At 42.8% G+C, this 25,618-nt stretch overlaps 17 non-coding genes across 17 annotated transcripts; all 17 read left to right on the top strand.

Moving 5' to 3' along the window:
• Positions 1 to 4,335: 4,335 nt before the first annotated feature.
• On the top strand, positions 4,336 to 4,408 carry trnar-ucu. The gene has a single exon. It is a non-coding gene; the product is annotated as a tRNA-Arg (tRNA).
• An 812-nt stretch (positions 4,409 to 5,220) lies between these two features.
• Positions 5,221 to 5,293, top strand: trnar-ucu. Its single transcript has one exon. It is a non-coding gene; the product is annotated as a tRNA-Arg (tRNA).
• A 1,697-nt stretch (positions 5,294 to 6,990) lies between these two features.
• trnar-ucu lies at positions 6,991 to 7,063 on the top strand. The gene has a single exon. It is a non-coding gene; the product is annotated as a tRNA-Arg (tRNA).
• An 812-nt stretch (positions 7,064 to 7,875) lies between these two features.
• On the top strand, positions 7,876 to 7,948 carry trnar-ucu. Its single transcript has one exon. It is a non-coding gene; the product is annotated as a tRNA-Arg (tRNA).
• Positions 7,949 to 8,759: 811 nt separating this feature from the next.
• Positions 8,760 to 8,832, top strand: trnar-ucu. Its single transcript has one exon. It is a non-coding gene; the product is annotated as a tRNA-Arg (tRNA).
• Positions 8,833 to 13,280: 4,448 nt separating this feature from the next.
• trnar-ucu lies at positions 13,281 to 13,353 on the top strand. The gene has a single exon. It is a non-coding gene; the product is annotated as a tRNA-Arg (tRNA).
• A 2,362-nt stretch (positions 13,354 to 15,715) lies between these two features.
• On the top strand, positions 15,716 to 15,788 carry trnar-ccu. The gene has a single exon. It is a non-coding gene; the product is annotated as a tRNA-Arg (tRNA).
• A 1,530-nt stretch (positions 15,789 to 17,318) lies between these two features.
• trnar-ucu lies at positions 17,319 to 17,391 on the top strand. Its single transcript has one exon. It is a non-coding gene; the product is annotated as a tRNA-Arg (tRNA).
• Positions 17,392 to 17,941: 550 nt separating this feature from the next.
• On the top strand, positions 17,942 to 18,014 carry trnar-ccu. Its single transcript has one exon. It is a non-coding gene; the product is annotated as a tRNA-Arg (tRNA).
• An 899-nt stretch (positions 18,015 to 18,913) lies between these two features.
• On the top strand, positions 18,914 to 18,986 carry trnar-ucu. The gene has a single exon. It is a non-coding gene; the product is annotated as a tRNA-Arg (tRNA).
• A 1,164-nt stretch (positions 18,987 to 20,150) lies between these two features.
• Positions 20,151 to 20,223, top strand: trnar-ccu. Its single transcript has one exon. It is a non-coding gene; the product is annotated as a tRNA-Arg (tRNA).
• Positions 20,224 to 20,763: 540 nt separating this feature from the next.
• On the top strand, positions 20,764 to 20,836 carry trnar-ucu. The gene has a single exon. It is a non-coding gene; the product is annotated as a tRNA-Arg (tRNA).
• Positions 20,837 to 21,475: 639 nt separating this feature from the next.
• Positions 21,476 to 21,548, top strand: trnar-ucu. Its single transcript has one exon. It is a non-coding gene; the product is annotated as a tRNA-Arg (tRNA).
• Positions 21,549 to 23,238: 1,690 nt separating this feature from the next.
• Positions 23,239 to 23,311, top strand: trnar-ccu. The gene has a single exon. It is a non-coding gene; the product is annotated as a tRNA-Arg (tRNA).
• Positions 23,312 to 24,116: 805 nt separating this feature from the next.
• On the top strand, positions 24,117 to 24,189 carry trnar-ccu. The gene has a single exon. It is a non-coding gene; the product is annotated as a tRNA-Arg (tRNA).
• A 286-nt stretch (positions 24,190 to 24,475) lies between these two features.
• trnar-ucu lies at positions 24,476 to 24,548 on the top strand. Its single transcript has one exon. It is a non-coding gene; the product is annotated as a tRNA-Arg (tRNA).
• Positions 24,549 to 25,361: 813 nt separating this feature from the next.
• trnar-ccu lies at positions 25,362 to 25,434 on the top strand. Its single transcript has one exon. It is a non-coding gene; the product is annotated as a tRNA-Arg (tRNA).
• The last annotated feature ends 184 nt before the right edge of the window (positions 25,435 to 25,618 follow it).

The following is a 25,618-nucleotide window of genomic DNA, read 5'->3' as shown; positions in this document are numbered from 1 at the left end:
GGACCTAGAACAAGCATCTCTGTTTTGTCCGAGTTTAAAAGTAGAAAGTTTTCAGCCATCCACTTCCTTATGTCTGAAACACAGGCTTCTAGCGAGGGCAATTTTGGGGCTTCACCATGTTTCATTGAAATGTACAGCTGTGTGTCATCCGCATAGCAGTGAAAGTTAACATTATGTTTTCGAATAACATCCCCAAGAGGTAAAATATATAGTGAAAACAATAGTGGTCCTAAAACGGAACCTTGAGGAACACCGAAATGTACAGTTGATTTGTCAGAGGACAGACCATTCACAGAGACAAACTGATATCTTTCCGACAGGTAAGATCTAAACCAGGCCAGAACTTGTCCGTGTAGACCAATTTGGGTTTCCAGTCTCTCCAAAAGAATGTGGTGATCGATGGTGTCAAAGGCAGCACTAAGGTCTAGTAGCACGAGGACAGATGCAGAGCCTCGGTCTGACGCCATTAAAAGGTCATTTACCACCTTCACAAGTGCAGTCTCAGTGCTATGATGGGGTCTAAAACCAGACTGAAGCATTTCGTATACATTGTTTGTCTTCAGAAAGGCAGTGAGTTGCTGCGCAACAGCTTTTTCTAAAATTTTTGAGAGGAATGGAAGATTCGATATAGGCCGATAGTTTTTTATATTTTCCGGGTCAAGGTTTGGCTTTTTCAAGAGAGGCTTTATCACTGCCACTTTTAGTGAGTTTGGTACACATCCAGTGGATAGAGAGCTGTTTATTATGTTCAACATAGGAGGGCCAAGCACAGGAAGCAGCTCCTTCAGCAGTTTAGTAGGAATAGGATCCAGTATGCAGCTTGAAGGTTTAGAGGCCATGATTATTTTCATCATTGTGTCAAGAGATATAGTACTAAAACACTTAAGTGTCTCTCCCGATCCCAGGCCCTCGCAGAGCTGTGCAGATCCAGGACAGCTAAGCCCTGGAGGAATACGCAGATTCAAAGAGGAGTCCGTAATTTGCTTTCTAATGGTCATGATCTTTTCCTCAAAGAAGTTCATGAATTTATTACTGCTGAAGTGAAAGCCATCCTCTCTTGGGGAATGCTGCTTTTTAGTTAGCTTTGCAACAGTATCAAAAAGAAATTTTGGATTGTTCTTATTTTCCTCGATTAAGTTGGAAAAGTAGGATGATCGAGCAGCAGTGAGGGCTCTTCGGTACTGCACGGTACTGTCTTTCCAAGCTAGTCGGAAGACTTCCAGTTTGGTGTGGCGCCATTTCCGTTCCAATTTCCTGGAAGCTTGCTTCAAAGCTCGGGTATTTTCTGTATACCAGGGAGCTAGTTTCTTATGACAAATGTTTTTCGTTTTTAGGGGTGCAACTGCATCTAGGGTATTGCGCAAGGTTAAATTGAGTTCCTCAGTTAAGTGGTTAACTGATTTTTGTCCTCTGACGTCCTTGGGTAGGCAGAAGGAGTCTGGAAGGGCATCAAGGAATTTTTGTGTTGTCTGAGAATTTATAGCACGACTTTTGATGCTTCTTGGTTGCGGTCTGAGCAGATTATTTGTTGCGATTGCAAACGTAATAAAATGGTGGTCCGATAGTCCAGGATTATGTGGAAAAACATTAAGATCTACAACATTTATTCCATGGGACAAAACTAGGTCCAGAGTATGACTGTGGCAGTGAGTAGGTCCAGAGACATGTTGGACAAAACCCACTGAGTCGATGATGGCTCCGAAAGACTTTTGGAGTGGGTCTGTGGACTTCTCCATGTGAATATTAAAATCACCAAAAATTAGAATATGATCTGCTATGACTACAAGGTCTGATAGGAATTCAGGAAACTCAGAGAGGAATGCTGTATATGGCCCAGGAGGCCTGTAAACAGTAGCTATAAAAAGTGATTGAGTAGGCTGCATAGATTTCATGACTAGAAGCTCAAAAGACGAAAACGCCATTTTTTTTTTTGTAAATTGAAATTTGCTATCGTAAATGTTAGCAACACCTCCGCCTTTGCGGGATGCACGGGGGATATGGTCACTAGTGTAACCAGGAGGTGAGGCCTCATTTAACACAGTAAATTCATCAGGCTTAAGCCATGTTTCAGTCAGGCCAATCACATCAAGATTATGATCAGTGATTAGTTCATTGACTATGACTGCCTTTGAAGTGAGGGATCTAACATTAAGTAACCCTATTTTGAGATGTGAGGTATCACGATCTCTTTCAATAATGGCAGGAATGGAGGAGGTCTTTATCCTAATAAGATTGCTAAGGCGAACACCGCCATGTTTAGTTTTGCCCAACCTAGGTCGAGGCACAGACACAGTCTCAATGGGTATGGCTGAGCTGACTACACTGACTGTGCTATTGGCAGACTCCACTAAGCTGGCAGGTTGGCTAACAGCCTGCTGCCTGGCCTGCACCCTATTTCATTGTGGGGCTAGAGGAGTTAGAGCCCTATCTATGTTGGTAGATAAGATGAGAGCACCCCTCCAGCTAGGATGGAGTCCGTCACTCCTCAGCAGGTCAGGCTTGGTCCTGTTTGTGGGTGAGTCCCAGAAAGAGGGCCAATTATCTACAAATTCTATCTTTTGGGAGGGGCAGAAAACAGTTTTCAACCAGCGATTGAGTGCTGAGACTCTGCTGTAGAGCTCGTCACTCCCCCTAACTGGGAGGGGGCCAGAGACAATTACTCGATGCCGACACATCTTTCTAGCTGATTTACACGCTGAAGCTATGTTGCACTTGGTGACCTCTGACTGTTTCATTCTAACATCGTTGGTGCCGACGTGGATAACAATATCTCTATACTCTCTACACTCGCCAGATTTAGCTTTAGCCAGCACCATCTTTAGATTAGCCTTAACGTCGGTAGCCCTGCCCCCTGGTAAACAGTGTATGATCGCTGGGTGATTCGTTTTAAGTCTAATACTGCGGGTAATGGAGTCGCCAATGACTAGGGTTTTCAATTTGTCAGAGCTAATGGTGGGAGCCTTCGGCGTCTCAGACCCCGTAACGGGAGGAGTAGAGACAAGAGAAGACTCAGACTCAGACTCCGACTCGCTACATAATGGGGAGAACCGGTTGAAAGTTTCTGTCGGCTGAATGAGCGACACCGGTTGAGCATTCCAACAGCATTTCCCTCCAGAAGCCATGAGAAAGTTGTCCGGCTGCGGGGACTGTGCGGGGGGGTTTATACTAACGTTACTATCTGTACTTACTGGTGGCACAGACGCTGTTTCTTCCTTTCCTACACTGAAATTACCCTTGCCTAACGATTGCGTCTGAAGCTGGGCTTGTAGCACAGTTATTCTCGCCGTAAGGCGATCGTTCTCCTGTATATTATGAGTACAGCGACTGCAATTAGAAGACATCATGTTAATGTTACTACTTAGCTTCGGCTGTTGAAGGTGTTGACGAACCATGTCCAGATAAAGCGTCCGGAGTGAAAAAGTTGAATGAGGGAAAAAAGTTGCGATGGAAAAACTAAAAATATAAACGGTAATTAAAAACAAAAACAAAACAAAAAAACATAAAGTTGTCAGCTAGCAAAGTAAAGTAAAGTTGGCAGCAAAACGCACAGCAACAAAACGCACAGCAACACGTCTGCAGATTCAACAGGAATAGAGTATCCTACTCTATTTTTAGAAATGAAGTGCAAACAGGGTAAAAAAAAGTATAATTTCATGTCTCTGTGCGCTCCGTGATTCTATTTTTTAACTGCTTCTATCAGTTCGTACAGGTCATGCTGATTACAGAGGCACTGGCCTCCTAATCCATGTATTGTAAGTTCAAGTATTATTTTGGGGTGCCTGAAAGCGGAGTGATGAAGTGGATGTATCTTGGGCAGTTAACCCAGTGATTTATGGATCGAAACCATCCTCTGCTGTCCAGTTTGTTTCCAGCAATGAAGTGCAAACACAAATATAAAAAGCAAAATGTTATGGGCATGTCTCAGTGCCCTCCGTGATTCTTTGTTTGACTTCTTTTGTCAGTTTTTATAGGTTATACTGATTGTAGAGGAACTGGCCTCCTAATCCATGTATTGTGAGTTCAAGTATTATTTTGGGGTGCCTGAAAGCGGAGTGATGAAGTGGAAGTGTCCTGGGCAGTTAACCCAGTGATTTATGGATCGAAACCATCCTCTGCTATCCAGTTTGTTTTCAGCAATGAAGTGCAAACACAAATATAAAAAGCATAATTTCATGGGCATGTCACTGTGCCCTCTGTGATTCTTTTTTTGACTGCTTCTTTCAGTTTGTATAGGTCATACTGATTACAGAGGCGCAGCGGAAGCGTGAAGGCCCCGTAACCCAGAGGTTGATAGATCGAAACCACTCTCTGCTATCTAGATAGTGTTTAGCAAGTACCCCAGTGGCCTAATGGATAAGGCACTGGCCTTCTAAGCCAGGGATTGTGGGTTCGAGTCCCATCTGGGGTGGATGAAGGCAGTTTGGGATAGAATCAAAGCAGCTTGTATAGGTCACGATGATCACACAGTGCCACTTCGAAGATATCCTACTCTATTTTTAAAAATGAAGTGCAAACAGGGTAAAAAAAAGTATAATTTCATGTCTCTGTGCCCTCCGTGATTCTATTTTTTAACTGCTTCTATCAGTTTGTACAGGTCATGCTGATTACAGAGGCACTGGCCTCCTAATCCATGTATTGTGAGTTCAAGTATTATTTTGGGGTGCCTGAAAGCGGAGTGATGAAGTGGATGTATCTTGGGCAGTTAACCCAGTGATTTATGGATCGAAACCATCCTCTGCTGTCCAGTTTGTTTCCAGCAATGAAGTGCAAACACAAATATAAAAAGCAAAATTTCATGGGCATGTCTCAGTGCCCTCCGTGATTCTTTGTTTGACTTCTTTTGTCAGTTTTTATAGGTTATACTGATTGTAGAGGAACTGGCCTCCTAATCCATGTATTGTGAGTTCAAGTATTATTTTGGGGTGCCTGAAAGCGGAGTGATGAATTGGAAGTGTCCTGGGCATTTAACCCAGTGATTTATGGATCGAAACCATCCTCTGCTATCCAGTTTGTTTTCAGCAATGAAGTGCAAACACAAATATAAAAAGCATAATTTCATGGGCATGTCACTGTGCCCTCTGTGATTCTTTTTTTGACTGCTTCTTTCAGTTTGTATAGGTCATACTGATTACAGAGGCGCAGCGGAAGCGTGAAGGCCCCGTAACCCAGAGGTTGATAGATCGAAACCACTCTCTGCTATCTAGATAGTGTTTAGCAAGTACCCCAGTGGCCTAATGGATAAGGCACTGGCCTTCTAAGCCAGGGATTGTGGGTTCGAGTCCCATCTGGGGTGGATGAAGGCAGTTTGGGATAGAATCGAAGCAGCTTGTATAGTTCACGATGATCACACAGTGCCACTTCGAAGATATCCTACTCTATTTTAAAAATGAAGTGCAAACAGGGTAAAAAAAAGTATAATTTCATGTCTCTGTGCCCTCCGTGATTCTATTTTTTAACTGCTTCTATCAGTTCGTACAGGTCATGCTGATTACAGAGGCACTGGCCTCCTAATCCATGTATTGTGAGTTCAAGTATTATTTTGGGGTGCCTGAAAGCGGAGTGATGAAGTGGATGTATCTTGGGCAGTTAACCCAGTGATTTATGGATCGAAACCATCCTCTGCTGTCCAGTTTGTTTCCAGCAATGAAGTGCAAACACAAATATAAAAAGCAAAATTTCATGGGCATGTCTCAGTGCCCTCCGTGATTCTTTGTTTGACTTCTTTTGTCAGTTTTTATAGGTTATACTGATTGTAGAGGAACTGGCCTCCTAATCCATGTATTGTGAGTTCAAGTAATTATTTTGGGGTGCCTGAAAGCGGAGTGATGAATTGGAAGTGTCCTGGGCAGTTAACCCAGTGATTTATGGATCGAAACCATCCTCTGCTATCCAGTTTGTTTTCAGCAATGAAGTGCAAACACAAATATAAAAAGCATAATTTCATGGGCATGTCACTGTGCCCTCTGTGATTCTTTTTTTGACTGCTTCTTTCAGTTTGTATAGGTCATACTGATTACAGAGGCGCAGCGGAAGCGTGAAGGCCCCGTAACCCAGAGGTTGATAGATCGAAACCACTCTCTGCTATCTAGATAGTTTTTAGCAAGGATCCCAGTGGCCTAATGGATAAGGCACAGGCCGTCTAAGCCAGGGATTGTGGGTTCGAGTCCCATCTGGGGTGGATGAAGGCAGTTTGGGATAGAATCGAAGCAGCTTGTATAGGTAACGATGATCACACAGTGCCACATCGAAGGTATCCTACTCTATTTTTAGAAATGAAGTGCAAACAGGGTAAAAAAAAGTATAATTTCATGTCTCTGTGCCCTCCGTGATTCTATTTTTTAACTGCTTCTATCAGTTCGTACAGGTCATGCTGATTACAGAGGCACTGGCCTCCTAATCCATGTATTGTGAGTTCAAGTATTTTTTTGGGGTGCCTGAAAGCGGAGTGATGAAGTGGATGTATCTTGGGCAGTTAACCCAGTGATTTATGGATCGAAACCATCCTCTGCTGTCCAGTTTGTTTCCAGCAATGAAGTGCAAACACAAATATAAAAAGCAAAATGTTATGGGCATGTCTCAGTGCCCTCCGTGATTCTTTGTTTGACTTCTTTTGTCAGTTTTTATAGGTTATACTGATTGTAGAGGAACTGGCCTCCTAATCCATGTATTGTGAGTTCAAGTATTATTTTGGGGTGCCTGAAAGCGGAGTGATGAAGTGGAAGTGTCCTGGGCAGTTAACCCAGTGATTTATGGATCGAAACCATCCTCTGCTATCCAGTTTGTTTTCAGCAATGAAGTGCAAACACAAATATAACAAGCATAATTTCATGGGCATGTCACTGTGCCCTCTGTGATTCTTTTTTTGACTGCTTCTTTCAGTTTGTATAGGTCATACTGATTACAGAGGCGCAGCGGAAGCGTGAAGGCCCCGTAACCCAGAGGTTGATAGATCGAAACCACTCTCTGCTATCTAGATAATGTTTAGCAAGTACCCCAGTGGCCTAATGGATAAGGCACTGGCCTTCTAAGCCAGGGATTGTGGGTTCGAGTCCCATCTGGGGTGGATGAAGGCAGTTTGGGATAGAATCTAAGCAGCTTGTATAGGTCACGATGATCACACAGTGCCACTTCGAAGATATCCTAATCTATTTAAGAAAGTGAAGTGCAAACAGGGTAAAAAAAAGTATAATTTCATGTCTCTGTGCCCTCCGTGATTCTATTTTTTAACTGCTTCTATCAGTTCGTACAGGTCATGCTGATTACAGAGGCACTGGCCTCCTAATCCATGTATTGTGAGTTCAAGTATTATTTTGGGGTGCCTGAAAGCGGAGTGATGAAGTGGATGTATCTTGGGCAGTTAACCCAGTGATTTATGGATCGAAACCATCCTCTGCTGTCCAGTTTGTTTCCAGCAATGAAGTGCAAACACAAATATAAAAAGCAAAATTTCATGGGCATGTCTCAGTGCCCTCCGTGATTCTTTGTTTGACTTCTTTTGTCAGTTTTTATAGGTTATACTGATTGTAGAGGAACTGGCCTCCTAATCCATGTATTGTGAGTTCAAGTATTATTTTGGGGTGCCTGAAAGCGGAGTGATGAATTGGAAGTGTCCTGGGCATTTAACCCAGTGATTTATGGATCGAAACCATCCTCTGCTATCCAGTTTGTTTTCAGCAATGAAGTGCAAACACAAATATAAAAAGCATAATTTCATGGGCATGTCACTGTGCCCTCTGTGATTCTTTTTTTGACTGCTTCTTTCAGTTTGTATAGGTCATACTGATTACAGAGGCGCAGCGGAAGCGTGAAGGCCCCGTAACCCAGAGGTTGATAGATCGAAACCACTCTCTGCTATCTAGATAGTGTTTAGCAAGTACCCCAGTGGCCTAATGGATAAGGCACTGGCCTTCTAAGCCAGGGATTGTGGGTTCGAGTCCCATCTGGGGTGGATGAAGGCAGTTTGGGATAGAATCGAAGCAGCTTGTATAGTTCACGATGATCACACAGTGCCACTTTGAAGATATCCTACTCTATTTTAAAAATGAAGTGCAAACAGGGTAAAAAAAAGTATAATTTCATGTCTCTGTGCCCTCCGTGATTCTATTTTTTAACTGCTTCTATCAGTTCGTACAGGTCATGCTGATTACAGAGGCACTGGCCTCCTAATCCATGTATTGTGAGTTCAAGTATTATTTTGGGGTGCCTGAAAGCGGAGTGATGAAGTGGATGTATCTTGGGCAGTTAACCCAGTGATTTATGGATCGAAACCATCCTCTGCTGTCCAGTTTGTTTCCAGCAATGAAGTGCAAACACAAATATAAAAAGCAAAATTTCATGGGCATGTCTCAGTGCCCTCCGTGATTCTTTGTTTGACTTCTTTTGTCAGTTTTTATAGGTTATACTGATTGTAGAGGAACTGGCCTCCTAATCCATGTATTGTGAGTTCAAGTATTATTTTGGGGTGCCTGAAAGCGGAGTGATGAATTGGAAGTGTCCTGGGCATTTAACCCAGTGATTTATGGATCGAAACCATCCTCTGCTATCCAGTTTGTTTTCAGCAATGAAGTGCAAACACAAATATAAAAAGCATAATTTCATGGGCATGTCACTGTGCCCTCTGTGATTCTTTTTTTGACTGCTTCTTTCAGTTTGTATAGGTCATACTGATTACAGAGGCGCAGCGGAAGCGTGAAGGCCCCGTAACCCAGAGGTTGATAGATCGAAACCACTCTCTGCTATCTAGATAGTGTTTAGCAAGTACCCCAGTGGCCTAATGGATAAGGCACTGGCCTTCTAAGCCAGGGATTGTGGGTTCGAGTCCCATCTGGGGTGGATGAAGGCAGTTTGGGATAGAATCGAAGCAGCTTGTATAGTTCACGATGATCACACAGTGCCACTTTGAAGATATCCTACTCTATTTTAAAAAATGAAGTGCAAACAGGGTAAAAAAAAGTATAATTTCATGTCTCTGTGCCCTCCGTGATTCTATTTTTTAACTGCTTCTATCAGTTCGTACAGGTCATGCTGATTACAGAGGCACTGGCCTCCTAATCCATGTATTGTGAGTTCAAGTATTATTTTGGGGTGCCTGAAAGCGGAGTGATGAAGTGGATGTATCTTGGGCAGTTAACCCAGTGATTTATGGATCGAAACCATCCTCTGCTGTCCAGTTTGTTTCCAGCAATGAAGTGCAAACACAAATATAAAAAGCAAAATTTCATGGGCATGTCTCAGTGCCCTCCGTGATTCTTTGTTTGACTTCTTTTGTCAGTTTTTATAGGTTATACTGATTGTAGAGGAACTGGCCTCCTAATCCATGTATTGTGAGTTCAATAATTATTTTGGGGTGCCTGAAAGCGGAGTGATGAATTGGAAGTGTCCTGGGCAGTTAACCCAGTGATTTATGGATCGAAACCATCCTCTGCTATCCAGTTTGTTTTCAGCAATGAAGTGCAAACACAAATATAAAAAGCATAATTTCATGGGCATGTCACTGTGCCCTCTGTGATTTTTTTTTGACTGCTTCTTTCAGTTTGTATAGGTCATACTGATTACAGAGGCGCAGCGGAAGCGTGAAGGCCCCGTAACCCAGAGGTTGATAGATCGAAACCACTCTCTGCTATCTAGATAGTTTTTAGCAAGGATCCCAGTGGCCTAATGGATAAGGCACAGGCCGTCTAAGCCAGGGATTGTGGGTTCGAGTCCCATCTGGGGTGGATGAAGGCAGTTTGGGATAGAATCGAAGCAGCTTGTATAGGTAACGATGATCACACAGTGCCACATCGAAGGTATCCTACTCTATTTTTAGAAATGAAGTGCAAACAGGGTAAAAAAAAGTATAATTTCATGTCTCTGTGCCCTCCGTGATTCTATTTTTTAACTGCTTCTATCAGTTCGTACAGGTCATGCTGATTACAGAGGCACTGGCCTCCTAATCCATGTATTGTGAGTTCAAGTATTTTTTTGGGGTGCCTGAAAGCGGAGTGATGAAGTGGATGTATCTTGGGCAGTTAACCCAGTGATTTATGGATCGAAACCATCCTCTGCTGTCCAGTTTGTTTCCAGCAATGAAGTGCAAACACAAATATAAAAAGCAAAATGTTATGGGCATGTCTCAGTGCCCTCCGTGATTCTTTGTTTGACTTCTTTTGTCAGTTTTTATAGGTTATACTGATTGTAGAGGAACTGGCCTCCTAATCCATGTATTGTGAGTTCAAGTATTATTTTGGGGTGCCTGAAAGCGGAGTGATGAAGTGGAAGTGTCCTGGGCAGTTAACCCAGTGATTTATGGATCGAAACCATCCTCTGCTATCCAGTTTGTTTTCAGCAATGAAGTGCAAACACAAATATAACAAGCATAATTTCATGGGCATGTCACTGTGCCCTCTGTGATTCTTTTTTTGACTGCTTCTTTCAGTTTGTATAGGTCATACTGATTACAGAGGCGCAGCGGAAGCGTGAAGGCCCCGTAACCCAGAGGTTGATAGATCGAAACCACTCTCTGCTATCTAGATAATGTTTAGCAAGTACCCCAGTGGCCTAACGGATAAGGCACTGGCCTTCTAAGCCAGGGATTGTGGGTTCGAGTCCCATCTGGGGTGGATGAAGGCAGTTTGGGATAGAATCTAAGCAGCTTGTATAGGTCACGATGATCACACAGTGCCACTTCGAAGATATCCTAATCTATTTAAGAAAGTGAAGTGCAAACAGGGTAAAAAAAAGTATAATTTCATGTCTCTGTGCCCTCCGTGATTCTATTTTTTAACTGCTTCTATCAGTTCGTACAGGTCATGCTGATTACAGAGGCACTGGCCTCCTAATCCATGTATTGTGAGTTCAAGTATTATTTTGGGGTGCCTGAAAGCGGAGTGATGAAGTGGATGTATCTTGGGCAGTTAACCCAGTGATTTATGGATCGAAACCATCCTCTGCTGTCCAGTTTGTTTCCAGCAATGAAGTGCAAACACAAATATAAAAAGCAAAATTTCATGGGCATGTCTCAGTGCCCTCCGTGATTCTTTGTTTGACTTCTTTTGTCAGTTTTTATAGGTTATACTGATTGTAGAGGAACTGGCCTCCTAATCCATGTATTGTGAGTTCAAGAATTATTTTGGGGTGCCTGAAAGCGGAGTGATGAATTGGAAGTGTCCTGGGCAGTTAACCCAGTGATTTATGGATCGAAACCATCCTCTGCTATCCAGTTTGTTTTCAGCAATGAAGTGCAAACACAAATATAAAAAGCATAATTTCATGGGCATGTCACTGTGCCCTCTGTGATTCTTTTTTTGACTGCTTCTTTCAGTTTGTATAGGTCATACTGATTACAGAGGCGCAGCGGAAGCGTGATGGCCCCGTAACCCAGAGGTTGATAGATCGAAACCACTCTCTGCTATCTAGATAGTTTTTAGCAAGTACCCCAGTGGTCTAATGGATAAGGCACTGGCCTTCTAAGGCAGGGATTGTGGGTTCGAGTCCCATCTGGGGTGGATGAAGGCAGTTTGGGATAGAATCGAAGCAGCTTGTATAGGTCACGATGATCACACAGTGCCACATCGAAGATATCCTACTCTATTTTTAAAAATGAAGTGCAAACAGGGTAAAAAAAAGTATAATTTCATGTGTCTGTGCCCTCCGTGATTCTATTTTTTAACTGCTTCTATCAGTTCGTACAGGTCATGCTGATTACAGAGGCACTGGCCTCCTAATCCATGTATTGTGAGTTCAAGTATTTTTTTGGGGTGCCTGAAAGCGGAGTGATGAAGTGGATGTATCTTGGGCAGTTAACCCAGTGATTTATGGATCGAAACCATCCTCTGCTGTCCAGTTTGTTTCCAGCAATGAAGTGCAAACACAAATATAAAAAGCAAAATTTCATGGGCATGTCTCAGTGCCCTCCGTGATTCTTTGTTTGACTTCTTTTGTCAGTTTTTATAGGTCATACTGATTACAGAGGCGCAGCGGAAGCGTGAAGGCCCCGTAACCCAGAGGTTGATAGATCGAAACCACTCTCTGCTATCTAGATAGTTTTTAGCAAGTGCCCCAGTGGCCTAATGGATAAGGCACTGGCCTCCTAAGGCAGGGGTAGTGGGTTTGAGTCCCATCTGGGGTGGATGAAGGCAATTTGGGATAGAAAAAGAGAGCTGAGCATGTAACACAGAGGTTGAAGCATCGAAGCTATCCACTTCTATTTTTAGAAATGAAGTGCAAACAGGGTAAAAAAAAGTATAATTTCATGGGCATGTCACTGTGCCCTCTGTGATTCTTTTTTTGACTGCTTCTTTCAGTTTGTATAGGTCATACTGATTACAGAGGCGCAGCGGAAGCGTGATGGCCCCGTAACCCAGAGGTTGATAGATCGAAACCACTCTCTGCTATCTAGATAGTTTTTAGCAAGTACCCCAGTGGTCTAATGGATAAGGCACTGGCCTTCTAAGGCAGGGATTGTGGGTTCGAGTCCCATCTGGGGTGGATGAAGGCAGTTTGGGATAGAATCGAAGCAGCTTGTATAGGTCACGATGATCACACAGTGCCACATCGAAGATATCCTACTCTATTTTTAAAAATGAAGTGCAAACAGGGTAAAAAAAAGTATAATTTCATGTCTCTGTGCCCTCCGTGATTCTATTTTTTAACTGCTTCTATCAGTTCGTACAGGTCATGCTGATTACAGAGGCACTGGCCTCCTAATCCATGTATTGTGAGTTCAAGTATTTTTTTGGGGTGCCTGAAAGCAGAGTGATGAAGTGGATGTATCTTGGGCAGTTAACCCAGTGATTTATGGATCGAAACCATCCTCTGCTGTCCAGTTTGTTTCCAGCAATGAAGTGCAAACACAAATATAAAAAGCAAAATTTCATGGGCATGTCTCAGTGCCCTCCGTGATTCTTTGTTTGACTTCTTTTGTCAGTTTTTATAGGTTATACTGATTGTAGAGGAACTGGCCTCCTAATTCATGTATTGTGAGTTCAAGTATTATTTTGGGGTGCCTGAAAGCGGAGTGATGAAGTGGAAGTATCCTGGGCAGTTAACCCAGTGATTTATGGATCGAAACCATCCTCTGCTATCCAGTTTGTTTTCAGCAATGAAGTGCAAACACAAATATAAAAAGCATAATTTCATGGGCATGTCACAGTGCCCTCTGTGATTCTTTTTTTGACTGCTTCTTTCAGTTTGTATAGGTCATACTGATTACAGAGGCGCAGTGGAAGCGTGAAGGCCCCGTAACCCAGAGGTTGATAGATCGAAACCACTCTCTGCTATCTAGATAGTTTTTAGCAAGTACCCCAGTGGCCTAATGGATAAGGCACTGGCCTTCTAAGCCAGGGATTGTGGGTTCGAGTCCCATCTGGGGTGGATGAAGGCAGTTTGGGATAGAATCGAAGCAGCTTGTATAGGTCACGATGATCACACAGTGCCACATCGAAGATATCCTACTCTATTTTTAAAAATGAAGTGCAAACAGGGTAAAAAAAAGTATAATTTCATGTCTCTGTGCCCTCCGTGATTCTATTTTTTAACTGCTTCTATCAGTTCGTACAGGTCATGCTGATTACAGAGGCACTGGCCTCCTAATCCATGTATTGTGAGTTCAAGTATTTTTTTGGGGTGCCTGAAAGCGGAGTGATGAAGTGGATGTATCTTGGGCAGTTAACCTTTCACGAGTATCAACCCCGTATCCGGGATCACCCCCCACCCCCCCCACACTGATTAGCATCGCTAGCATAGCTTCACAAGTAAATAGTAGCATCTAAATATCATTAAATCACAAGTCCAAGACACCAGATGAAAGATACAGATCTTGTGAATAAACCCATCATTTCTGTTTTTTAAAATGTTTTACAGGGAAGACACAATATGTAAATCTATTAGCTAACCACGTTAGCAAAATACACCATCTTTCTTTGTCCACCATTTTCTCTCTCCACCACTAGCTATCACCAATTCGGCTAAACTAAGATATTGATAGCAACAAACCAAGAAAAAAACTCATCAGATGACAGTCTGATAACATATTTATGGTATAGGATAGGTGTTGTTAGAAAAAAGTGCATATTTCAGGTAGAAATCACAGTTTACAATTGCACCGACCATCACAAATCGACTAGAATTACTAGATAGAGCAACGTGTATGACCAATTTACTCATCATAAAACATTTCATAAAAATAGACAAAGCATAGCAATGGAAAGACACAGTTCTTGTGATTTCAGACCATATTTCAGATTTTCTAAGCGTTTTTCAGCGAAAACACAATAAATCGATAAGTTAGCATACCACATGTGCAAACGTTAGTAGAGCATGAATTCAAGGCAAAGGGAGCTATAACGTTATCATCGCCAAAATATATTAATTTTTTCACTAACCTTCTCAGAATTCTTCCGATGACACTCCTGTAACATCATTTTACAACATACATATACAGTTTGTTCGAAAAGGTGCATATTTAGCCATACAAAACCGTGGTTATACAATGGAAATAGTCACAACTCAAGCATCAAAATGAGGGACGTCAGCTTTCAGAGTGATCTAGTTTAATCCAAAGCTAATCATATACTTGACTAAAAAATACAGAGTTGACAGGAATCGAAAGACAAATTAGTTCTTAATGCAACCGCTGACTTACATTTTTAAAATTATCCTTACTTTTCAATACAGGGTTCGCCAAGTGAAGCTATACCAAACAAAATGGCGAAATATGCGTTTAAAATATTTCGACAGAACAACGATTTATCATATTAAATATTGCTTACTTTGAGCTGTTCTTCCATCAGATTCTTGGGCAATGTATTCTTTCTTGGGTTTAATCTTCTTTTGGTCGAAAGATGTCCTTTGTCCGTCTAAATGCCCGCTAACGTTCGACCGGGACCCCGAAATGTGCCCGGTGCTTCACATAGAAATGCATCAAAATCGCACTAAACGGATATAAATTGCTATAAAACGGTTTAAATTAACTACCTTATGATGTTTCTAAGTCCTATATCGAATTAAATTACAGACGGATACATTTCAAGTTGATAACCGAGCCTGTGAAAATGGCATCCGGAGGTCCCTTCCTGCGTAAGGGCGAGCGTCGAAAGGGGGGCTACTCTCACTCCTTGGTCTTTTATAACCTCTGAGAGCTACGGAGAAGGCCCATTCCACTTCTCATTGGTTACTGACATCCAGGGGAAGGCGGGTGCAGTTCGTGTCGTTCCATAGGATAGACAGAGACCTTAAAAACTGATCTGAAACCAGAGCTTCGCTCTCAGACCTTTCACTGTCTGTCATGGATTTCGCTGTAGAAAGAGTTCTGGGTCACCCACAGACATCATTCCAACTTTGTATGAAACTAGAAAGTGTTTTCTATCCAATAGAATTAATAATATGCATATTGTACGAGCAAGAATTGAGTACTAGGCAGTTTAATTTGGAGACGACAAAATGCTAATTCGGAACAGCACCCCCTGTAGTCGCAAGAAGTTAACCCAGTGATTTATGGATCGAAACCATCCTCTGCTGTCCAGTTTGTTTCCAGCAATGAAGTACAAACACAAATATAAAAAGCAAAATTTCATGGGCATGTCTCAGTGCCCTCCGTGATTCTTTGTTTGACTTCTTTTGTCAGTTTTTATAGGTCATACTGATTACAGAGGCGCAGCGGAAGCGTGAAGGCCCCGTAACCCAGAGGTTGATAGATCGAAACCACTCTCTGCTATCTAGATAGTTTTTAGCAAGTGCCCCAGTGGCCTAATGGATAAGGCACTGGCCTCCTAAGGCAGGGGTAGTGGGTTCGAGTCCCATCTGGGGTGGATGAAGGCAATTTGGGATAGAAAAAGAGAGCTGAGCATGTAACACAGAGGTTGAAGCATCGAAGCTATCCACCTCTATTTTTAGAAATGAAGTGCAAACAGGGTAAAAAAAAGTATAATTTCATGGGCATGTCACTGTGCCCTCTGTGATTCTTTTTTTGACTGCTTCTTTCAGTTTGTATAGGTCATACTGATTACAGAGGCGCAGCGGAAGCGTGATGGCCCCGTAACCCAGAGGTTGATAGATCGAAACCACTCTCTGCTATCTAGATAGTGTTTAGCAAGTACCCCAGTGGCCTAATGGATAAGGCACTGGCCTTCTAAGTCAGGGATTGTGGGTTCGAGTCCCATCTGGGGTGGATGAAGGCAGTTTGGGATAGAATCGAAGCAGCTTGTATAGGTCACGATGATCACACAGTGCCACATCGAAGATATCCTACTCTATTTTTAAAAATGAAGTGCAAACAGGGTAAAAAAAAGTATAATTTCATGTCTCTGTGCCCTCCGTGATTCTATTTTTTAACTGCTTCTATCAGTTCGTACAGGTCATGCTGATTACAGAGGCACTGGCCTCCTAATCCATGTATTGTGAGTTCAAGTATTTTTTTGGGGTGCCTGAAAGCGGAGTGATGAAGTGGATGTATCTTGGGCAGTTAACCCAGTGATTTATGGATCGAAACCATCCTCTGCTGTCCAGTTTGTTTCCAGCAATGAAGTGCAAACACAAATATAAAAAGCAAAATTTCATGGGCATGTCTCAGTGCCCTCCGTGATTCTTTGTTTGACTTCTTTTGTCAGTTTTTATAGGTTATACTGATTGTAGAGGAACTGGCCTCCTAATTCATGTATTGTGAGTTCAAGTATTATTTTGGGGTGCCTGAAAGCGGAGTGATGAAGTGGAAGTATCCTGGGCAGTTAACCCAGTGATTTATGGATCGAAACCATCCTCTGCTATCCAGTTTGTTTTCAGCAATGAAGTGCAAACACAAATATAAAAAGCATAATTTCATGGGCATGTCACAGTGCCCTCTGTGATTCTTTTTTTGACTGCTTCTTTCAGTTTGTATAGGTCATACTGATTACAGAGGCACAGCGGAAGCGTGAAGGCCCCGTAACCCAGAGGTTGATAGATCGAAACCACTCTCTGCTATCTAGTTAGTATTTAGCAAGTGCCCCAGTGGCTTAATGGATAAGGCACTGGGCTCCAAAGCCAGGGATTGTGGGTTCGAGTCCCATCTGGGGTGGATGAAGGCATTTTGGGATAGAAAAAGAGAGCTGAGCATGTAACCTAGAGGTTGAAGCATCGAAGCTATCCAATTCTATTTTTAGAAATGAAGTGCAAACAGGGTAAAAAAAAGTATAATTTCATGGGCATGTCACTGTGCCCTCTGTGATTCTTTTTTTGACTGCTTCTTTCAGTTTGTATAGGTCATACTGATTACAGAGGCGCAGCGGAAGCGTGATGGCCCCGTAACCCAGAGGTTGATAGATCGAAACCACTCTCTGCTATCTAGATAGTTTTTAGCAAGTACCCCAGTGGCCTAATGGATAAGGCACTGGCCTTCTAAGCCAGGGATTGTGGGTTCGAGTCCCATCTGGGGTGGATGAAGGCAGTTTGGGATAGAATCGAAGCAGCTTGTATAGGTCACGATGATCACACAGTGCCACATCGAAGATATCCTACTCTATTTTTAAAAATGAAGTGCAAACAGGGTAAAAAAAAGTATAATTTCATGTCTCTGTGCCCTCCGTGATTCTATTTTTTAACTGCTTCTATCAGTTCGTACAGGTCATGCTGATTACAGAGGCACTGGCCTCCTAATCCATGTATTGTGAGTTCAAGTATTTTTTTGGGGTGCCTGAAAGCGGAGTGATGAAGTGGATGTATCTTGGGCAGTTAACCCAGTGATTTATGGATCGAAACCATCCTCTGCTGTCCAGTTTGTTTCCAGCAATGAAGTGCAAACACAAATATAAAAAGCAAAATTTCATGGGCATGTCTCAGTGCCCTCCGTGATTCTTTGTTTGACTTCTTTTGTCAGTTTTTATAGGTCATACTGATTACAGAGGCGCAGCGGAAGCGTGAAGGCCCCGTAACCCAGAGGTTGATAGATCGAAACCACTCTCTGCTATCTAGATAGTTTTTAGCAAGTGCCCCAGTGGCCTAATGGATAAGGCACTGGCCTCCTAAGGCAGGGGTAGTGGGTTCGAGTCCCATCTGGGGTGGATGAAGGCAATTTGGGATAGAAAAAGAGAGCTGAGCATGTAACACAGAGGTTGAAGCATCGAAGCTATCCACTTCTATTTTTAGAAATGAAGTGCAAACAGGGTAAAAAAAAGTATAATTTCATGGGCATGTCACTGTGCCCTCTGTGATTCTTTTTTTGACTGCTTCTTTCAGTTTGTATAGGTCATACTGATTACAGAGGCGCAGCGGAAGCGTGATGGCCCCGTAACCCAGAGGTTGATAGATCGAAACCACTCTCTGCTATCTAGATAGTGTTTAGCAAGTACCCCAGTGGCCTAATGGATAAGGCACTGGCCTTCTAAGTCAGGGATTGTGGGTTCGAGTCCCATCTGGGGTGGATGAAGGCAGTTTGGGATAGAATCGAAGCAGCTTGTATAGGTCACGATGATCACACAGTGCCACATCGAAGATATCCTACTCTATTTTTAAAAATGAAGTGCAAACAGGGTAAAAAAAAGTATAATTTCATGTCTCTGTGCCCTCCGTGATTCTATTTTTTAACTGCTTCTATCAGTTCGTACAGGTCATGCTGATTACAGAGGCACTGGCCTCCTAATCCATGTATTGTGAGTTCAAGTCCCATCTGGGGTGGATGAAGGCAATTTGGGATAGAAAAAGAGAGCTGAGCATGTAACACAGAGGTTGAAGCATCGAAGCTATCCACTTCTATTTTTAGAAATGAAGTGCAAACAGGGTAAAAAAAAGTATAATTTCATGGGCATGTCACTGTGCCCTCTGTGATTCTTTTTTTGACTGCTTCTTTCAGTTTGTATAGGTCATACTGATTACAGAGGCGCAGCGGAAGCGTGAAGGCCCCGTAACCCAGAGGTTGATAGATCGAAACCACTCTCTGCTATCTAGATAGTATTTAGCAAGTGCCCCAGTGGCCTAATGGATAAGGCACTGGCCTTCTAAGCCAGGGATTGTGGGTTCGAGTCCCATCTGGGGTGGATGAAGGCATTTTGGGATAGTAAAAGAGAGCTGAGCATGTAACCTAGAGGTTGAAGCATCGAAGCTATCCAATTCTATTTTTAGAAATGAAGTGCAAACAGGGTAAAAAAAAGTATAATTTCATGGGCATGTCTCTGTGCCCTCTGTGATTCTTTTTTTGACTGCTTCTTTCAGTTTGTATAGGTCATACTGATTACAGAGGCGCAGCGGAAGCGTGATGGCCCCGTAACCCAGAGGTTGATAGATCGAAACCACTCTCTGCTATCTAGATAGTTTTTAGCAAGTGCCCCAGTGGCCTAATGGATTAGGCACTGGCCTCCTAAGGCAGGGATTGTGGGTTCGAGTCCCATCTGGGGTGGATGAAGGCAATTTGGGATAGAAAAAGAGAGCTGAGCATGTAACACAGAGGTTGAAGCATCGAAGCTATCCACTTCTATTTTTAGAAATGAAGTGCAAACAGGGTAAATAAAAGTATAATTTCATGTCTCTGTGCCCTCCGTGATTCTATTTTTTAACTGCTTCTATCAGTTCGTACAGGTCATGCTGATTACAGAGGCACTGGCCTCCTAATCCATGTATTGTGAGTTCAAGTATTTTTTGGGGGTGCCTGAAAGCGGAGTGATGAAGTGGATGTATCTTGGGCAGGTAACCCAGTGATTTATGGATCGAAACCATCCTCTGCTGTCCAGTTTGTTTCCAGCAATGAAGTGCAAACACAAATATAAAAAGCAAATTTTCATGGGCATGTCTCAGTGCCCTCCGTGATTCTTTGTTTGACTTCTTTTGTCAGTTTTTATAGGTTATACTGATTGTAGAGGAACTGGCCTCCTAATCCATGTATTGTGAGTTCAAGTATTATTTTGGGGTGCCTGAAAGCGGAGTGATGAAGTGGAAGTATCCTGGGCAGTTAACCCAGTGATTTATGGATCGAAACCATCCTCTGCTATCCAGTTTGTTTTCAGCAATGAAGTGCAAACACAAATATAAAAAGCATAATTTCATGGGCATGTCACAGTGCCCTCTGTGATTCTTTTTTTGACTGCTTCTTTCAGTTTGTATAGGTCATACTGATTACAGAGGCGCAGCGGAAGCGTGATGGCCCCGTAACCCAGAGGTTGATAGATCGAAACCACTCTCTGCTATCTAGATAGTTTTTAGCAAGTACCCCAGTGGCCTAATGGATAAGGCACTGGCCTCCTAAGCCAGGGATTGTGGGTTCGAATCCCATCTGGGGTGGATGAAGGCAGTTTGGGATAGAATCGAAGCAGCTTGTATAGGTCACGATGATCACACAGTGCCACATCGAAGATATCCTACTCTATTTTTAAAAATGAAGTGCAAACAGGGTAAAAAAAAGTATAATTTCATGTCTCTGTGCCCTCCGTGATTCTATTTTTTAACTGCTTCTATCAGTTCGTACAGGTCATGCTGATTACAGAGGCACTGGCCTCCTAATCCATGTATTGTGAGTTCAAGTCCCATCTGGGGTGGATGAAGGCAATTTGGGATAGAAAAAGAGAGCTGAGCATGTAACACAGAGGTTGAAGCATCGAAGCTATCCACTTCTATTTTTAGAAATGAAGTGCAAACAGGGTAAAAAAAAGTATAATTTCATGGGCATGTCACTGTGCCCTCTGTGATTCTTTTTTTGACTGCTTCTTTCAGTTTGTATAGGTCATACTGATTACAGAGGCGCAGCGGAAGCGTGAAGGCCCCGTAACCCAGAGGTTGATAGATCGAAACCACTCTCTGCTATCTAGATAGTTTTTAGCAAGTGCCCCAGTGGCCTAATGGATAAGGCACTGGCCTTCTAAGCCAGGGATTGTGGGTTCGAGTCCCATCTGGGGTGGATGAAGGCATTTTGGGATAGTAAAAGAGAGCTGAGCATGTAACCTAGAGGTTGAAGCATCGAAGCTATCCAATTCTATTTTTAGAAATGAAGTGCAAACAGGGTAAAAAAAAGTATAATTTCATGGGCATGTCTCTGTGCCCTCTGTGATTCTTTTTTTGACTGCTTCTTTCAGTTTGTATAGGTCATACTGATTACAGAGGCGCAGCGGAAGCGTGATGGCCCCGTAACCCAGAGGTTGATAGATCGAAACCACTCTCTGCTATCTAGATAGTTTTTAGCAAGTGCCCCAGTGGCCTAATGGATTAGGCACTGGCCTCCTAAGGCAGGGATTGTGGGTTCGAGTCCCATCTGGGGTGGATGAAGGCAATTTGGGATAGAAAAAGAGAGCTGAGCATGTAACACAGAGGTTGAAGCATCGAAGCTATCCACTTCTATTTTTAGAAATGAAGTGCAAACAGGGTAAATAAAAGTATAATTTCATGTCTCTGTGCCCTCTGTGATTCTTTTTTTGACTGCTTCTTTCAGTTTGTATAGGTCATACTGATTACAGAGGCGCAGCGGAAGCGTGATGGCCCCGTAACCCAGAGGTTGATAGATCGAAACCACTCTCTGCTATCTAGATAGTATTTAGCAAGTACCCCAGTGGCCTAATGGATAAGGCACTGGCCTTCTAAGCCAGGGATTGTGGGTTCGAGTCCCATCTGGGGTGGATGAAGGCAGTTTGGGATAGAATCGAAGCAGCTTGTATAGGTCATGATGATCACACAGTGCCACATCGAAGATATCCTACTCTATTTTTAAAAATGAAGTGCAAACAGGGTAAAAAAAAGTATAATTTCATGTCTCTGTGCCCTCCGTGATTCTATTTTTTAACTGCTTCTATCAGTTCGTACAGGTCATGCTGATTACAGAGGCACTGGCCTCCTAATCCATGTATTGTGAGTTCAAGTATTTTTTTGGGGTGCCTGAAAGCGGAGTGATGAAGTGGATGTATCTTGGGCAGGTAACCCAGTGATTTATGGATCGAAACCATCCTCTGCTGTCCAGTTTGTTTCCAGCAATGAAGTGCAAACACAAATATAAAAAGCAAAATTTCATGGGCATGTCTCAGTGCCCTCCGTGATTCTTTGTTTGACTTCTTTTGTCAGTTTTTATAGGTTATACTGATTGTAGAGGAACTGGCCTCCTAATCCATGTATTGTGAGTTCAAGTATTATTTTGGGGTGCCTGAAAGCGGAGTGATGAAGTGGAAGTATCCTGGGCAGTTAACCCAGTGATTTATGGATCGAAACCATCCTCTGCTATCCAGTTTGTTTTCAGCAATGAAGTGCAAACACAAATATAAAAAGCATAATTTCATGGGCATGTCACAGTGCCCTCTGTGATTCTTTTTTTGACTGCTTCTTTCAGTTTGTATAGGTCATACTGATTACAGAGGCGCAGCGGAAGCGTGATGGCCCCGTAACCCAGAGGTTGATAGATCGAAACCACTCTCTGCTATCTAGATAGTTTTTAGCAAGTGCCCCAGTGGCCTAATGGATAAGGCACTGGCCGCCTAAGGCAGGGATTGTGGGTTCGAGTCCTATCTGGGGTGGATGAAGGCAATTTGGGATAGAAAAAGAGAGCTCAGCATGTAACACAGAGGTTGAAGCATCGAAGCTATCCACTTCTATTTTTAGAAATGAAGTGCAAACAGGGTAAATAAAAGTATAATTTCATGTCTCTGTGCCCTCCGTGATTCTATTTTTTAACTGCTTCTATCAGTTCGTACAGGTCATGCTGATTACAGAGGCACTGGCCTCCTAATCCATGTATTGTGAGTTCAAGTATTTTTTTGGGGTGCCTGAAAGCGGAGTGATGAAGTGGATGTATCTTGGGCAGGTAACCCAGTGATTTATGGATCGAAACCATCCTCTGCTGTCCAGTTTGTTTCCAGCAATGAAGTGCAAACACAAATATAAAAAGCAAAATTTCATGGGCATGTCTCAGTGCCCTCCGTGATTCTTTGTTTGACTTCTTTTGTCAGTTTTTCTAGGTTATACTGATTGTAGAGGAACTGGCCTCCTAATCCATGTATTGTGAGTTCAAGTATTATTTTGGGGTGCCTGAAAGCGGAGTGATGAAGTGGAAGTATCCTGGGCAGTTAACCCAGTGATTTATGGATCGAAACCATCCTCTGCTATCCAGTTTGTTTTCAGCAATGAAGTGCAAACACAAATATAAAAAGCATAATTTCATGGGCATGTCACAGTGCCCTCTGTGATTCTTTTTTTGACTGCTTCTTTCAGTTTGTATAGGTCATACTGATTACAGAGGCGCAGCGGAAGCGTGAAGGCCCCGTAACCCAGAGGTTGATAGATCGAAACCACTCTCTGCTATCTAGATAGTATTTAGCAAGTGCCCCAGTGGCCTAATGGATAAGGCACTGGCCTCCTAAGGCAGGGATTGTGGGTTCGAGCCCCATCTGGGGTGGATGAAGGCAATTTGGGATAGAAAAAGAGAGCTGAGCATGTAACACAGAGGTTGAAGCATCGAAGCTATCCACTTCTATTTTTAGAAATGAAGTGCAAACAGGGTAAAAAAAAGTATAATTTCATGTCTCTGTGCCCTCCGTGATTCTATTTTTTAACTGCTTCTATCAGTTCGTACAGATCATGCTGATTACAGAGGCACTGGCCTCCTAATCCATGTATTGTGAGTTCAAGTATTTTTTTGGGGTGCCTGAAAGCGGAGTGATGAAGTGGATGTATCTTGGGCAGGTAACCCAGTGATTTATGGATCGAAACCATCCTCTGCTGTCCAGTTTGTTTCCAGCAATGAAGTGCAAACACAAATATAAAAAGCAAAATTTCATGGGCATGTCTCAGTGCCCTCCGTGATTCTTTGTTTGACTTCTTTTGTCAGTTTTTATAGGTTATACTGATTGTAGAGGAACTGGCCTCCTAATCCATGTATTGTGAGTTCAAGTATTATTTTGGGGTGCCTGAAAGCGGAGTGATGAAGTGGAAGTATCCTGGGCAGTTAACCCAGTGATTTATGGATCGAAACCATCCTCTGCTATCCAGTTTGTTTTCAGCAATGAAGTGCAAACACAAATATAAAAAGCATAATTTCATGGGCATGTCACAGTGCCCTCTGTGATTCTTTTTTTGACTGCTTCTTTCAGTTTGTATAGGTCATACTGATTACAGAGGCGCAGCGGAAGCGTGAAGGCCCCGTAACCCAGAGGTTGATAGATCGAAACCACTCTCTGCTATCTAGATAGTATTTAGCAAGTGCCCCAGTGGCCTAATGGATAAGGCACTGGCCTCCTAAGGCAGGGATTGTGGGTTCGAGCCCCATCTGGGGTGGATGAAGGCAATTTGGGATAGAAAAAGAGAGCTGAGAATGTAACACAGAGGTTGAAGCGTCGAAGCTATCCACTTCTATTTTTAGAAATGAAGTGCAAACAGGGTAAAAAAAAGTATAATTTCATGGGCATGTCTCTGTGCCCTCTGTGATTCTTTTTTTGACTGCTTCTTTCAGTTTGTATAGGTCATACTGATTACAGAGGCGCAGCGGAAGCGTGATGGCCCCGTAACCCAGAGGTTGATAGATCGAAACCACTCTCTGCTATCTAGATAGTATTTAGCAAGTACCCCAGTGGCCTAATGGATAAGGCACTGGCCTTCTAAGCCAGGGATTGTGGGTTCGAGTCCCATCTGGGGTGGATGAAGGCAGTTTGGGATAGAATCGAAGCAGCTTGTATAGGTCATGATGATCACACAGTGCCACATCGAAGATATCCTACTCTATTTTAAAAAAATGAAGTGCAAACAGGGTAAAAAAAAGGATAATTTCATGTCTCTGTGCCCTCCGTGATTCTATTTTTTAACTGCTTCTATCAGTTCGTACAGGTCATGCTGATTACAGAGGCACTGGCCTCCTAATCCATGTATTGTGAGTTCAAGTATTTTTTTGGGGTGCCTGAAAACGGAGTGATGAAGTGGATGTATCTTGGGCAGGTAACCCAGTGATTTATGGATCGAAACCATCCTCTGCTGTCCAGTTTGTTTCCAGCAATGAAGTGCAAACACAAATATAAAAAGCAAAATTTCATGGGCATGTCTCAGTGCCCTCCGTGATTCTTTGTTTGACTTCTTTTGTCAGTTTTTATAGGTTATACTGATTGTAGAGGAACTGGCCTCCTAATCCATGTATTGTGAGTTCAAGTATTATTTTGGGGTGCCTGAAAGCGGAGTGATGAAGTGGAAGTATCCTGGGCAGTTAACCCAGTGATTTATGGATCGAAACCATCCTCTGCTATCCAGTTTGTTTTCAGCAATGAAGTGCAAACACAAATATAAAAAGCATAATTTCATGGGCATGTCACAGTGCCCTCTGTGATTCTTTTTTTGACTGCTTCTTTCAGTTTGTATAGGTCATACTGATTACAGAGGCGCAGCGGAAGCGTGATGGCCCCGTAACCCAGAGGTTGATAGATCGAAACCACTCTCTGCTATCTAGATAGTTTTTAGCAAGTGCCCCAGTGGCCTAATGGATAAGGCACTGGCCTCCTAAGGCAGGGATTGTGGGTTCGAGCCCCATCTGGGGTGGATGAAGGCAATTTGGGATAGAAAAAGAGAGCTGAGCATGTAACACAGAGGTTGAAGCATCGAAGCTATCCACTTCTATTTTTAGAAATGAAGTGCAAACAGGGTAAAAAAAAGTATAATTTCATGTCTCTGTGCCCTCCGTGATTCTATTTTTTAACTGCTTCTATCAGTTCGTACAGGTCAT

This window comes from Salvelinus namaycush, unplaced genomic scaffold, assembly GCF_016432855.1.
Source record: "Salvelinus namaycush isolate Seneca unplaced genomic scaffold, SaNama_1.0 Scaffold1719, whole genome shotgun sequence".
NCBI classification, from domain to species: Eukaryota; Metazoa; Chordata; class Actinopteri; order Salmoniformes; family Salmonidae; genus Salvelinus; species Salvelinus namaycush.
This window is presented reverse-complemented; position numbering and strand designations above follow the sequence as displayed.